Source organism: Pelodiscus sinensis, chromosome 3 (assembly GCF_052426305.1).
Source record: "Pelodiscus sinensis isolate ZL-2025 chromosome 3, ASM5242630v1, whole genome shotgun sequence".
NCBI lineage: Eukaryota > Metazoa > Chordata > Testudines > Trionychidae > Pelodiscus > Pelodiscus sinensis.
Genome location: NC_143054.1, coordinates 45,720,241 through 45,733,291, shown reverse-complemented (window position 1 = coordinate 45,733,291; position 13,051 = coordinate 45,720,241). Strand labels below are relative to the sequence as shown.

General features: G+C 43.6%; 1 pseudogene across 1 annotated transcript in view; it reads left to right on the top strand.

The window, feature by feature from the left end:
- Nucleotides 1-13,051, top strand: part of LOC102449880 (uncharacterized) — a 35,267-nt pseudogene that overhangs the window by 17,477 nt on the left and 4,739 nt on the right. Inside the window, exons 10-16 of the transcript XR_016349061.1 lie at nt 6,231-6,302; nt 6,781-6,816; nt 8,932-8,976; nt 10,194-10,226; nt 10,433-10,448; nt 10,882-11,014; nt 11,521-11,697. The product of XR_016349061.1 is annotated as an uncharacterized LOC102449880 (transcript). The remainder of the gene's footprint in view (nt 1-6,230; nt 6,303-6,780; nt 6,817-8,931; nt 8,977-10,193; nt 10,227-10,432; nt 10,449-10,881; nt 11,015-11,520; nt 11,698-13,051) is intronic.

The window sequence follows — 13,051 nt, the reverse complement described above, 5'->3', positions numbered from 1 at the left end:
ATGTTCAATAGAATCACTATGGATAGTAATTCCATGCGCCAATAATAAGAATTTAGCAGTAGGACTATATTATCGACCAGGATAGCAATACTGACATTGAAATGCTGAGAGAGATTAGAGAGGCTACCAAAATAAAGAACTCTGTAATAATGGGGGGTTTTAATTATCCCCATATTGACTGGATACATGTCACCTCAGGAAGAGAAGCAGAGATAAAATTTCTCAGTGGCTTAAATGACTTCTTCTTGGAGCAGCTGGTACAGGAACCCACAAGGGGAGAGGCAATTCTCGATTTAGTCCTGAGTGGAGCGCAGAATCAGGTCCACGAGATAACCATTACAGGACCGCTTGGGAATAGTGACCATAATATAATAACATTTAACATTCCAATGGTGGGAAGAACACCTCAGCAGTCCAGAACTCTGGCATTTAATTTCAAAAAGGGGAATTACACAAAAATGAGGAGGATAGTTAAACAGAAATTAAAAGGCACAGTGACTAGAGCCAAATCCATGCAAGCTGCATGGAAACTTTTTAAAGACACCATAATAAAGGCCCAAATTCAATGTATACCCCATATTAAAAACATAGTAAGAGACCTAAAAAACAGTCCCTGTGGCTTAACCACCATGTAAAAGAAGCAGTGAGGGACAAAAAGGCATCTTTCAAGAAGTGGAAGTCCAATCCTATTGAGATAAATAGAAAGGAACATAAACACTGTCAAATCAAGTGTAAAATTTAATAAGAAAAGCAAAAAAAGATTTTGAGGAACAGCTAGCCAAAAACTCAAAAAGAAATAGCAAAATGTTTTTTAAGTAAATTAGAAGCAGGAAGCCTGCTAAAAAACCAGTGAGTCCCTAGATGGTCAAGATACAAAAGGAGCAATCAAGGACGATAAAGCCATTGCAGAGAAACTAAGTGATTTCTTTGCTTCAGTCTTCACGGCTGAGGATGTTAGGGAGATTCCCGAATCTGCACCGTCCTTTGTGGGTGATGAATCTGAGGAGCTTTCCTGGACTGAAGTGTCATTAGAGGAGGTTTTGGAACAAATAGAAAAACTTAATGTTAACAAATCACTGGGATCAGATGGCATTCATCCAAGGGTTCTAAAAGAACTCAAATGGGAAATTGCTGAACTATTATCTGTAGTTTGTAACCTATCCTTAAATCGGCTAACATATCTAATGATTGGAAGATAGCTAACGTGACACCAATATTTAAAAATGGCTCTAGAGGCGATCCTGGCAATTACAGACTGGTAAGTCTAACTTCAGTACTGGGCAAATTAGTCAAAACAATAGTAAAGAATAAAATTGTCAGGCACGTAGAAGAACATAATTTGCTGGACAGTAGATGGGGTCTCCTTCTGATCTCTTCCCTGAGAATTCCCTGCCAAAGCATTCTCCACAGCAGTGCCTATGCAGAAAGGCTGAAAGCAGTAACTCACCTCTAGTGGAATTGGGGATACCTGCATTGACTTTCTTTTCCTGGAGTTTACATGCTGCCAGTTTTCTTCCCTGTTCTGTACTGCCCTCACTGTTTTTTCAGACTGCTGTGCCTGCTTAAATACTACCTTCTATCAAGGAAGTCTTCATCTTCTCTGATGGAATGTAGGGTTGATACTTGGGCCTCAAGTCCTCTAATCTTTTCTTCCAAAATGGCAACCAGTTTGTACTTAATGCAGATGAAATCCCTTCTCTCTTCCAGAAGGAAGACAAACATGGCACATGCTGTGCAGGTAACAACAGCAGACCGATCACTATCCATACCTACCTTTCTTCTGCGAGATTCCTCAGATGTTTTTAAATTCCTCCTTGAAGGGGTCATGTAGCTGCAATTGCAAATCTTAGTTAGACTTTCTCTGGTAGTGTAGACCTGGCCTTAAAGGGCCTATCTGGGCTGCAGCTTAACTTCTATCTGACTGTTCCCCTACAGAGAGTTGACAGACAGATGCAAGGATGCTACTACCAATCTGAAGAATTCTTTCTCCTCATCCCTACAAATGCTGTTTGTGATAGAGGAACCTCCTTCCTCTGAGAGAACCCAGTTCCAACCACAAAAAGATGTGTTTCTTTCTTTTTTTTTTTTAAAGAACCCTACAGGGGTGGAAGTGGGGGACAATCTGAGGGTATGTCTACACTACAGCGCTAATTCGAACTAACTTAGTTCGAATTAGTTAATTCGAACTAAGCTAATTCGAACTAGCGCATCTAGAACTAAAAACTAGTTCGAATTAGCGTTTTGCTAATTCGAACTAGCGCGTCCACACTGATTGGACGCAGGGGGGCATTTAAGGGCAGCTGAAACAGGTTCTGGCAGGGCATCAGGTCAGTAGTTGCTTTGTGTGGCTGCTGTCTGAGGCTATCTGAGGCTCAAGCTTAAAGGGCCCCCCCTGGACAGCCGGTTCTCAGCTTTTCCTGCTTCCTTGCCAACCTCGCCGAGGGACAGCAAAGCGTTGGTCTCTGTGCCCATCTGTGTCGGTGCTTCCCTTCGGGGGGGCCGCCGCAGGTGGCAACATGGAGCCAGAGCTCGCCCTGCACCTTCTGGTGCACTTTCTGGACTTGCTGCTGCAAGCCTGCCAGCAATGGCTCGAGGCTGCCTGGCACCACCTGGTGCACGTCAGCCCTCTGCCTCTCCGCCTGGCCGCCCTGGGGGCCGTGGACGAGCCGCGGCGGCGCCCCGGCACTGGCGTGCCCCGCCGCATCTGGCGTCTGGACACCAGCACCGACTGGTGGGACCGCATCATCCTGGAGCTCTGGGAGGACTGACAATGGACCCAGAACTTCAGGATGAGGAGGGACACCTTCCTGGAGCTCTGCGAGTGGCTTGCCCCTGCCCTGCGCAGAAGGGACACTCGCATGAGGCCCGCCATCCCCCTCCAGAAGCAGGTGGCCATCGCCCTATGGAAGCTCTCCACGCCGGACAGCTACCGATCCATCGGGAACCAGTTCGGCGTGGGGAGATCCACCGTCAGAGCGGTGCTCATGCAGGTATGGCACTTGTCGGCCACCGAGCCGGGGGGAAGGGGGGCTGCGAGGAGGGGATGGGCCGCCCCAGGGACAAGGGGGGGGGGGAGGGGGGGGTGGGAGGGGGGAGGGGGAAACCTGGGACGAGGGAGCTGGAAGGGGAGGGAAGGGAGGAAGGGAAAGGAAAGCTCATTGGTGGGAGTCCGGCTGCCTCTCCCATCTCGCCACACTGCGGGTCCGGGGGCGTCGGTGGGAAATGGTTGTGGAGGGGGGGGGCAGGAGGGACAGGGGAGGGGGTGTGGAGGAAGCAGGAGCAGAAGCAGGAGTGGGAGCAGGAGGGGGAGCAGGGGGAGCAGGAGGAGAAGGGGGAGCAGAGGGAGGAGGAAATGGGAAGCGGTCGAGCAGGCTCTGGAGGTGGCCTCGCAGGGCACGGCCCTGCTCCTCCAGGGCCTCCAGACTCCTCCGGCGCAGCCTCAGGTCCTCCTGGACCCAGTGGTCCTGGGTGCGGAGCTGGTTATCCATGAACCGGAGGTGCCACCTTTGGTACTCCTCCTAATTCCTGGCTCTCCTGCTTGCCTGGGCACGGGCAGCTGCTGCAGGCGGTGTGGTGCGCCCTGCAGGCCCAGGTGCTGCAGCTGTGGTGCAACAAGACCAGCGGTCAATTACCCCAGGGGCCCAGGTGTGTGAAACCCAGCTCCCCTCTGCAAGGCCAGGGCCCCTGCAGGATCCCCAGCTGCTGCTCCTTGGTGGGCAAGGCCCAGGCGCACGGTCCCAGGGCTCCCTCTCGCTCCAGCCCCACGTACACATAAGGGGAACACGATGGTACTCACAGGTGGACGCCTCCCCGGCCTCGGACGACACAGGTGAGCGGCTCTGTGGGGTGCCTCGGGGGTCCCGGGCAGGCTGGCGGCAGGCTCCTGGCTCTCAGAGCCCTCTTCCTCCTCCTCCGTCTCCTGGAGCAGGCCCTCTGCCCCGGGGTCTATCACGTCCCGGGGGGCAGGGATGGCATGAGCCCCCAGGAGGCAGTCCAGGGCGTGGAAGTGGGGGCAGGCCTCCGGGTCGGCCCCTGGCTGGCAGGCCCGGGAGTAGGACTGCCGCAGATCTTTAATCTTGCAGCACACATGCTCCCGGCTGCGCTAGTGGCCCCTGGCGGCCAGACTGGCAGCCATGCGGCCGTAGACGGCCGCGTTCCTGTGGCTAGTGCGGAGATCATGGACATTGGAGGCTTCCCCCCAAACCTCGATGAGGTCCATGATCTCCGCACTGGACCAAGCGGGCGCCCGCCTTTTGCGCCCCCGGGCAGGCTCCTGGGAGCCACCAGGCTGGTCCTGGGGAGGAGTGGAGGGCTGGGTGTCCTCGGGTGGCTGGCACGGGTGCTGGCAGCCTTGCAACTGGCACAAACTGTGTAGCCAGCCCGTGGCCCTTTAAGGGCTCCGGGGCCGGGAGGGGGGCAATAGAGTTTCCCTGGTGTTGGCCAGAGTGGCCACTAGGGAAACCTGGAAAGCCTTAGCCTCCCACTAGTTTGAATTAAGGGTCTACACAGCCCTTAATTCGAACTAGCTAGTTTGAACTAGGCTTAATCCTCGTAAAATGAGGTTTACCTAGTTCGAACTAAGCGCTCCGTTAGTTCGAATTAAGTTCGAACTAACGGAGCGCTAGTGTAGCGCCTATCAAAGTTAGTTCGAACTAACTTTGTAGCGTAGACATACCCTGAGATTTCTCAGTCTCTCTCTCTCTCTTACTTTCTTCCCTATAACTGGAATCTAGAATCATAGCAACTTTTCTCCTCTTCAGAGTCCCAACAGTTCTGAGAGATAGACTCCCATATTATGTTGGACTTGTTATGGAACAGGGGATTTATTTATACGTACAGACTACTCCTAAAAAGCTTTGCTTTCGTAGACAACTACCCTGGTGTTTCTCATGTGCTTCTGTCTTTACATATTGAGGCCAGGGACCAAAATCCAAATCCTTATTGCCCTACTCACGCAACTAGTCTAGTTAACTTATAAGGAACTATTTATGTGAAAAAGGGCAAACTGAATTCAGCCCAGAGTCACCAATCTGACTATGGAATAGCTCTGGAGATTGACACACTGAAGTTTGATTTAGCAGATCTAGTATATTAAGGACCCACTAAATTGACTGCTGATGGCATCCCTGTCGACCCCAGTACTCCAGTGGGTTGCAAGGAGTAGGGGAAGTCAACAGGAGAGTTTCTCCCATCGAGTTCCTATATACTGCCTTCTGAGGCTTGCATATCATAAGAACATAAGAACATGAGAACGGCCGTACTGGGTCAGACCAAAGGTCCATCTAGCCCAGTAACCTGTCTGCTGACAGTGGCCAACATCAGGTGCCCCAAAGAGGGTGGACCGAAGACAATGATCAAGAGATTTGTCTTCTGCCATCCTTCTCCAGCCTCTGACAAACAGATGTTATAATGGAAACTTATGCATAGTTCAGTTTCTATTAGTTCTAATTGTTGATCAGAATCATAGAATATATTGAGTTAAAATGTACTGGACTTTTGAAGAGGAAGATAGGTACAATTACATTTTATATATTGTATTTGTGGGTGTATCACAAATACAAATCCTCAAAACAATCATCAAGAGATGTGACATCAATACCGCACACTGGGACACAATAGTCAAGGATAGTGACATCTGGCAAAGACTTGTCAGCGAAGGAACTTTCATTTTTTAGAAAAATTGCCCTGCCCTGATTGCAGAAAAATTCTAGAAAAGGAAGGAAAGACAACTGTCATGCAGCAATTGTGGCTTAAGCCTGTCTTCCAACACTACCTGTGGCTCAAAGATCAGACTCCTCATCAAAAGACCCATAAAACAATAAAACCTGTGAAACAGATCAACCTCAACCTATAGGGATTGCTGCTAACACTATACACATCTTAGTAGACACCCATCATTGTTAGGCTGGAGATCAGAAAAGAGCTAGTGATTGGGTTTTGAAAAACCACACTCGGGGACATCCCTGTTTGAATTGCTTGTACTGTGGGTACCCAACAAAGAGAAGAAAACGCTAGAGGTTTTTTGCAAGCTGGTTTGCATTGTGATGAGTACCACAGAAATCCTGATATCTAACCAAAAAGAAGGAAACACTGGGAGAGACATATCTAAACTTATTCATCTGGGCTTTTTAGTTTCTCTTCCTTTTCTTTATTTGAGATAATATAAAGCAATAACCATGTGATCAAAGTGAGTGAATTTTATTTTTAATGGTTCAATGTCTTCTGCACAGGGGGATACTGGTCTCAAAGGGATTGCAGGAATTCCTGGTTGGCCTGGCTTTGCTGTTCCCCCTGGAGTTACTGTAAGTTTCATTATTAGTAATTATGGACATTAATACCCACTGAAGCTGATGGGAGTCTTTCCACTGACTTGAATGTGAAGTTAATTCAAATCTTTATTGTGTGTGAATGATTGCTACCTCTATAAAGGGGACCAACAGACTTTCCGGGCCCCTAGGCAAGGTTGAGGGGAGGGAGGTGACTCTGTGCTCCTGGAAGGGGTGGAGCCTTGGGCAGAAGGGGCAGGGCAGGAGACAGGCCATCAGTCCCCCCACCCACCCTCAGAGCTGTTCGGAGCGCTCTGCATGGTGCTCCAGTAGAGATTTAAAGAGCCCAGGGCTCCAGATGCCATTGCTCTTGCGGTAGTGGCAGCTGTGAGGCCCAGGCCCTTTTTAATAACCAAGCCCCAGGGCAATTGGCCCCTTTGCCCTTCCCCCCATTGGTAGGCCTGCCTCTGTATACTACTTGACAGCCATCATTTTCTTTTCCTGCTCTCTTCAGGGTCATATAAGGCTAGCAGGAACTCCTGGATTGAAGGTACCTTTATGAAACTCTAGTACTAGAAATCTTGCTTTTTGTTGAAGGAATAAACACTTCTAGTTTGATTCTAAAGGTTGCACAGGGCAGATTATAATTACAATGAATGACAACTTCCTTTCAATGTGGTAAACAGATGTGGAAAAAGATTAAAGGCTCCTGGAAACTGGTCCAAATTCTAACTTTAAAAGCATGTGGGTGTTGCAAAATTTATAACTGATGATATGCACAGCATTTTTTTTAAAATTCAAACATATCCTGGTATTAGGGTTGGAGAAAGTATGACCAGAACATTAAAAGAATTTTTGTGAAAGTAACATTGTGATGTTTAGGAACAAGCCAGAGCAAAGAGCAGTGTGGGTGCTGGAATGGATTTTACTCTTGTGGAGCACGAGGTTCGGGGGTTGGGTGAGGGGGCATAATGTTGCCTGGAGCACCTATAAGCATCCAGACAGAGCAGGGTGTGTGTTTGCTAGCACTCCTCATTGTGGGGTGTCATTTAATTTTCCCCCAGGCATAAGCAGGCTCTGCATGGGCTATATAGAGCAAGAACATGATCTCCTTCTCATTTCTTCCCTTCTGGCTATCACGTGCCCTCTGTGAAGAAAGGAAGGGGCAGCCTTTGTGCCCCTAAGGCACAAGGGAAAGCTCTTTCCTTTACAGAATAGCTATGTAAGAGCCAGATTCTGAATGGGGGCTCTTAATAACTGGCAAACGTATTCTATTTCCATGTGTATGACAAAGATAAAGGTTTCAATTTTCAGATGGCTTCAGTGGTGTGCCTTTGGAAAATTGTATATTTGCCACAAAGTCAGGGAATTGAATGTAAAACATCCTACTCTGCATGCAAAATATAAGAATTTTTGCATGCACAAATGTATATAGCATACATGTAAAAATTCTGTGTGTGCACTGAATGAACTGGGCAAAAAGGAGTTAAGAGCTTGTTATGGAACCTGATTTTATGGCTGAAACATAGATTAGGCTTTGCAGAATTCAATTTATGTTTTTTAAAATAAATTAACAGATGATATCTATGTTTATTTTAAAGCATTTCCCCCCCATTATATCTATTGAAATTTTTACAGTTGCAGGACACTAGTGGCAGGAGACAATTATTTAATTATAGCAGACAATGAAATTCAAAAAGTTAAAATTTTATGACCAGTACAAAACAAATTGTCATTGTCACATGTCAAAATATGCCAAATAAATGGTGCATATCTTAAATCAAGCTCTAGTAAGTTCTCAAGCAATATTTTTCTTACTTTGCCTGTCTATTAATGTTTGATTGTTCTCAATGGAAATATTTTTCTTCAGTTTATGTGTTTATGGGGAAATTGATATATAATGATACAAATCTGATCTTTCCAAGTCTAGGTATAATGAATTTAAAATTATGATAATCTGAGATAGAAAGCAAGTAGCTTCTGAAATGTTCATTTTTAGACATAATTTAGCTTTTTTTAAAGGAATTTTTATTATATTCTTAAATAGCAATTAGAGGCAGTAAATTGTATTTTAATTATTTACGGACTGATTCTGCCACCCTTGCTCACACTTTTCCTTACTCTACAGATAATCCTATGTTGGTTTTGCAACACCTGAGGATTCAACAGATCCTTTAATAGGTCCTAAAGGCTACTAGCAGCCCTGTTGGCATGTAATATCAGTCAATTGAAAAGGAGCAATCAAGGCTGAAACACCAAAGTATTCTAGTTTAATAGATAGGGGATTGGGACCCTGGTGATGTGGGGTCTGTTCCATGAGGACTGCTGTGTGAATTTTCCTCTCTATAAAATGGGGATAATGGTAGTGACCTCCTTTGAGATCTACTGCTGAAAAAAGCCAGATCTTATTATTTACTAACATGTTATGAAGACAATATAATGAAAAGAGTGAACCAAAATAAAATGGCAGCAAGATAGCTTATATAACCATCATTTATTAGCAAACAGCACGTTGAGGAAGTGCATTTAGTATTGGAACAGAAAGTGGTGAGGTTGTTAAGCTTTTTATAATGTTCGCAAAAAATTGAATCTAAGAATTGAGTCTTGTGATTATTCTTAAAAAATATAATTATAATATTTGTGCGGGGTTACTTTCTCTGTGTAGGGGAATGTTGGTGTTCCAGGCATTAAGGGTCAAGAAGGTAACAAGGTACAATAATATATATGACATATATGTAATTAAATATTACATGTAACTAATTCATTGTTCACACAGTTGGCTTTATTATAGTTTTTATGAACTGCCACATAATTATGTTCCTTTTCTACAGATCTTAGCAACATGATAGCTTTTGACATTTACTGTTTTTATGGTATGTGGAACTTTGTACTGCTAAGTACATTTAAAGGAAGATTCTTTCTGGCTACAAATACTGCTGTGTTGCTTTGCCTTTGATTTCAGTGAGAGCATAATGCGCAGTCTCACTGAAAATGTGTTCCTTTATTTAGGTGCCTAATGTTGGACACACTGAATTTGAGAATATTGTTCTAAATGTCCCATAAAGAGCCAAGTGGATACTGCAATCAAAATTCTTCAAATCTTTCAAATTTGAAAATTAATTGTGATTCAGCCCTATTTACTGCACTTCCATGTTCACTTTTCCCAAGCATAGAAGTGCTAGTGCTAGTGTTCATGATATGCAAGTGTTTAACTTGTGTCCTTGAATATTCACCATTGGCAATTTTTTTGAATTGTATACCAGATTATTTAACACTCAATTTGCACTCTATTGTATAAATGTGATGGCATTGTTTCAGATCTCTGGGTGACATTCATAGCTGACCGGTACAATGAAGACTGTGAATATTACATTTCAATACACAATCGGATATGTGTCCAAATTTTAAAGATATATAATTGTTGCTGCACTCAGTGTTGCAATGTCTAACTGATTTAAGAGACTCAATCTGATTTGCAAAAGGGATTTAGGCACTTAGTTGCTCAGGCTCTTGTCTCCTCAGTGCCCAAATTCTTTTTGAGATGCAGGCTCCTATATTAGTTAGGCATTGCAACACTGAATGCCATAATGCTTAAAAAACATGGCCATACAGTAGAAGCAATCTCCATAGAGTTTAGCAACAGCTGCTATGCAAACTTGTGTCAAAGATGGGGGGATGCTTAACTGAGGATTTGGCCTTATATGACTATATATTCTATGGACAGAAGTTTTGGATTATATGTTCAATGACCCTTTGCAATCACAGTTTGTAATTTGCAAACTGTATTTTGGATCTGGATGAAAAAGAGCTGCATACTTGTAAGGCATTAAAATTTTTACCTCCACATAAGGATAACAAACCAAGTAAAGGGAAACATCATTGTATGAATTTCAATGCCCAAAATAGTATTTGTATTTATATTTAAAGGGTGAGAAAGGAGTTAAAGGACCAAAAGGAAGTGTAAGTAAAAACACCTTTTACCCTCTTGCTGTTATGTCTTTATCTCAGGATGATACTTATACTGTGCTCATCAAAGCTGTATGCTATTTCAGTTTTTCATAGCAAATTTGTAATAAAGCCAGCAAGAACAAATTATAATAGATCAAATGCCATTCTAACAAATCTTCACTTACGAAGTGTTACTAAAAGTCAATTTTTTATTTTAGGTTGGAGATAAAGGGTGTGTCTAGACTACATGCCTCCTTCGACGGAGGCATGTAGATTAGCCAGATCGGAAGAGGGAAATGAAGCCGCGATTAAAATAATCGCGGCTTCATTTAAATTTAAATGGCTGCCCCGATCTGCCGATCAGCTGTTTGTCGGCAGATCGGGGGAGTCTGGACGCGATGCCCCGACAAAGAAGCCTTTCTTCATCGACACAGGTAAGCCTCGTGAAACCAGGCTTACCTGTGTCGATGAAGAAAGGCTTCTTTGTCGGGGCATCGCGTCCAGACTCCCCCGATCTGCCGACAAACAGCTGATCGGCAGATCGGGGCAGCCATTTAAATTTAAATGAAGCCGCGATTATTTTAATCGCGGCTTCATTTCCCTCTTCCGATCTCGCTAATCTACATGCCTCCATCGAAGGAGGCATGTAGTCTAGACACACCCAAAGAGCCAACAGGACCAAAGGGAATTACTGGTAAAATAATTCCCCAGGAGAGACTGGATCCCTAGGCCAACCTGGAGAACAAGGTGATCCTGGAGATGAGGGTCCACCAGGAAATGTTAGATCAGTTGGACCTCCTGTAAGATCTAGTTCTTTTTACCTAAAATGTTATAATAGAAACTAGGCACCTATAGTTGTGATATGGTGTATCAAATTCTGCTCACAATTACATAATGCAGTAAGAAATGCGACTGTACATGTGTACATAGGATCAGAATTTGACAAAAAGGCCAAATTAATTCCTTATGTTAGTAGAATTATAGCAGAGATGAAATTGGGTCAATATTAGTTCTAAATTTTAATTTAAAAACTAAATTAATCCAACATTATAGAGCATTTTCCTGTAAAAATTGTTTACTTTTATAAAATAATTGGTTAATAAGGATCATTTGTTAATATTCTTGGAATTATCTTTTTTAATACCATCATAAAATTAGCTGTATAGAGACAAGAAACAGCAGGGTCAAATGTTGTTACGTGGATAATTTCAAGAAACTCAGGAGGTATTTCAGCGAGTTATACTATTAATGGAATGGTTCTTGCATATTTTATTTCTCTGACTGTTCTTATGTTTTTCTCATGCAGGGGCTGCCTTTCCCTGCAGCTCATCTGATAGAAGTGTGCAAACAAATCATCTTAGAACAAATGTCAATGTTTGCCAATAATGTTGGGAGGAAATGTGCCAGCACATGCCCACTTTATGGAGATGTGCCCATGGGACTTCCAGGACCTGTTGGTTTGCCAGGACCCTATGGAGAAGAGGTAATTATACAGGGGGAGAAAAACAAGCCTTTTCAAACATTTAACTGTTATTGAAACACTGAAAATATTGTTTTGTTCAATGAATTAAAACATGAACTGAAAAAAATAGTAAACATCTTTACATGAGGCAAGATTGTGTTTGCCTCAAATTAAAATCAATATGAGCTTACTAGTGACTTCAGTGGAGGACTCATTTTCTTCCTACAAGTACAATCCTATGGAAGAAATTACCAGGTTAAAATGCTATGTTATCTTAAGCTTAAAGAAATATGTAGTGGAGCTGTAATAAAATATCAGACAAATACATTTATTACAATCACAAGATGAACAATAATTTAATAACCTTTTTTCCCCACATATAATTATGCTGTTAAAGAGTGATATGAAACAGGGATTTTATTTAGTGCTATTGTGTGTTGGCTACACTATCATGATGTTTGACAGCTCCAAAGGCAAATTCTGACTCATTACCATGGCATTCATCTTCCATTAATCTATGAAATATTAACCTCTGGAGGACCATAACTTCATTGTGTACAGCACAGTAGTATTTCCCAGTACCTTCAGTACAAGAAAGGAAAAGCTGCACGAGGCATAAGGGATTGGTCAGCAAAGGCTTCCCTTGCCGACCGATCTGCGACTTGACTACCACTTTGTGCTGCCAAATAGCTGAGCCAGCACAACGTGGTGGCCATGTTTATTCTAATGAAGTAGGGGATATTTAAATCCCTGCTTCATTGACTATGTTGGTATGTCTAATTTACATGCCTCGGTCGGCAGAGGCATGTAGTCTACACATACCCTAAGGTGCCACAGGACTGCTTGTTGTTTTTTCAATCTTTGTGTAGACTTCCTCCATCTTATTTCTTTGGTCTAAACACTCCTTGCTTTTCCACTTCATTCAGTTGCTTCTGAGCTCCTTTCAGTTTACCCCATTCACCCCACACTTTTGATGTATAGAGTCACTTACTAATTTGCTCCCACATATGGAACACTCTTCTTTCCCTTCCGGCAGTTGTTCTCACCTTTTCAAACTGTACTGCCATGTAAAACATATCTCCCTAACACATGCTATTTTCAGGAGCTTTTGGGCTTTCCCATCTAGGGAATGTAATGATTTTTAATAGTCGAGTTAGCTGATCTGGTATTTACCATTGTTGACTGGTTGATTTTTAAAAGGCAAGCTGTGTTTTGTATCCACTTGGTTGTGAGAAAAACCTACTCAGACCAGTGCTTATCCATAACTAAACAGCACTCCAAACACAATTTGTCCTTGTGCCTTGGCTCAGTTAGTTGTGATCCATGTCAGCTAATTTAATTGTTAAAATTAAAGTTTAAATATGATTCGATCTGC